This window comes from Suricata suricatta, chromosome 15, assembly GCF_006229205.1.
Source record: "Suricata suricatta isolate VVHF042 chromosome 15, meerkat_22Aug2017_6uvM2_HiC, whole genome shotgun sequence".
NCBI classification, from domain to species: Eukaryota; Metazoa; Chordata; class Mammalia; order Carnivora; family Herpestidae; genus Suricata; species Suricata suricatta.
Genome location: NC_043714.1, coordinates 27,248,161 through 27,250,639, shown reverse-complemented (window position 1 = coordinate 27,250,639; position 2,479 = coordinate 27,248,161). Strand labels below are relative to the sequence as shown.

The window sequence follows — 2,479 nt, the reverse complement described above, 5'->3', positions numbered from 1 at the left end:
CCATGGTCTCCTATTAGGTTTCTCCTGTTAGGCCTGTGAGTGATAACATATGGTATCTGTCCTTCTCCGCCTGACTTATTTCACTTAGCATGACACCCTCGAGGTCCATCCACTTTCCTACAAATGGCCAGATTTCATTCTTTCTCATTGCCATGTAGGACTCCATTGTGTATATATACCACATCTTCTTGATCCATTCATCAGGTGATGGACATTTAGGCTTTTTCCATAATTTGGCTATTGTTGACAGTGCTGTTATGAACATTGGGGTACATGTGCTCCTATCCATCAGCATTTCTGTATCCCTTGGGTAAATCCTTAGCAGTGCTATTGCTGGGTCTTAGGGGAGTTCTACGGATAGTTTTTTGAGGAACCCCCACACTGAAATGTAATAGCATATATATGATTGTACGTATTCATTCACCTAATATTTTTATTTTTTATTTTTTTTAATGTTTTATTTATTTTTGATACAGACAGAGACAGAGCATGAGACGGGGAGGGGCAGAGAGAGAAGGAGACACAGAACCGGAAGCAGGCTCCAGGCTCTGAGCTAACTGTCAGCACAGAGCCTGACGCGGGGCTGGAACCCACGAAGGTGAGATCTGACCTGAGCTGAAGCCGGAGGCTTAGCCGACGAGCCGCCCAGGCGCCCCCACCTAATATTTTTAATGAGCCTCTATTATAGGCCTGCCTGGTATGGTGTTGTGCACCGATAAAAGTTGTACAAGTACAGGTGTTTTGTTTTCAAGGAGCAGGAAGCCCCTGGGGAGACAGACAAGTGCCAACCTAAAATCCCCCCAATTCTGCCTTAGGGGCAGATTGGCACAGGGGTGAAGCAGCCGAGGAAAGACGGCCAGGGTGTCCTCTCCCAGGTTTTCCACTTCCCCCTCCTCCCCTCTGCCTTTACCTAAGACTACGGTAGCACACCCTGAATTTCCCTGGGGCTTCAGCTTCAAGGGTTTCTTCCAGTGACATTTCTTATTCCATTGGGTCACTCTCGCATTCTTTCATTCCACAGATGTTCTTTGAGCCCCGCCTGTGTGAGCCCTGTCCTAGGCACTGGGTCACAAGACTGTGACCTCTTGAGTCTAACATTCTCGTGGTGGGGGAGTCAGGAAGTAAAAATGTAAACGAGCACACCCAGAATGAATTCAGTAATACTAAGTGCTATGAAAACGTAAAGGGGCAGTTAGCCATTAGTAATGCTGGACTATTTCTTCCGAAAGGAGGACCTCTTTAGGAGAGAATGTGGGTCTGAGACCAAGGTGACGCGGAAGTCTCCTGTGTAGAAGCAGACGGAAAAGACTGGCTGGGACAAGGCCAGAAGATGGGGACTGAACCTGGCATGCTGAAGGGGCAGAAGGAAGACCAGTGCGGCTGGAGCCTGGGGTCCAGGGTGGAGAGGAATGGGAGGGGCTGAGGTCACGGATAGCCGGGTCAGGTCACTGGGCTTGGTAGGGACAAGAGGTGGGGGTTTGATCCTAAGGACAACAACTTCAGAGGGAGTATGCAAAGCTAGACATTTTCAGTTCATTGTTTTGTAAACAAGTAGAATATAAAGCTTACTCTGTACTGAGCCCCTGTGTACTTTGCATTTAATCCTTATGACAACCCTACCCAACGAGGTAGGTATTCTTATGCATTTTGCAGAGGAGAAACTGAGGCCTAAACTGATTAAGCAGCTTGCCTAAGGTGACTCAGCTGACAGTGTCAAGACTTGAAATAGAAATACACATTTGACTAGTATTCTAAGCCTCACAGTAGGCTGAAGAACCATTATTAAATGCTGTCTTTAAAAATAGAAGAGGGTCGGGGCACCTGGGTGGTCGGGTTGGTTGAACATCTGACTTTGGCTTAGGTCATGATCTCATGGTTCATGGGTTCAAGCCCTGTGTCGGTCTCCGTGCTGAGCGCTTGCGGAGAGCCTGGAGCCTGGTTCAGATTCTGTGTGTCCTTCTCTCCGTGTCCCTTCTCTGTCTGTGCCCTGCCTTACTCTCTTAAAAATAAATAAATGTTTAAAAAAAATTCTTTTTAAATAGAAGAGGGATGCCTGGATGGCTCAATCAGTTAAGGCATCAACTCTGGATCTCGGCCTGTAATGAGGTCACGATTACTAAGTTTGAGCCCAGTGTGGGGCTCTGCACTGACAGCAAGGAGCCTGCTTGGGATTCTCTCTTTCTCTGCCCTGCATCCGCTTGCACCCTCTCTCTCTCAAAATAAATAAACTTTAAAAAATAGTAAAATATAAAAAATAAAACCCTTAAATAAAAATAGAAGAAAAAAATCCTTCCCCCTTTTGTCTCCAACAAGAGTTTTTCAAATTCTCAGAAAGCACTTTTTTGTCCAAGAGTCAGGGAAACTCTTAAAATCATCCACTAGGTCTTTGGGTAGGTTTATGGGAGGAGCAAGAAGTGTTGAGGCCCACATGCCCCAGGCCAGGCACGTGCTCCTCCTGTAATGTTTTGTTTTGTTTTAA

General features: G+C 46.3%; 1 long non-coding RNA gene across 1 annotated transcript; it reads left to right on the top strand.

Moving 5' to 3' along the window:
- The first annotated feature begins 559 nt into the window (after positions 1 to 559).
- On the top strand, positions 560 to 1,579 carry LOC115278910. The gene is made up of 2 exons (XR_003903112.1): positions 560 to 598; positions 1,230 to 1,579. It is a non-coding gene; the product is annotated as an uncharacterized LOC115278910 (long non-coding RNA).
- Positions 1,580 to 2,479: the final 900 nt, after the last annotated feature.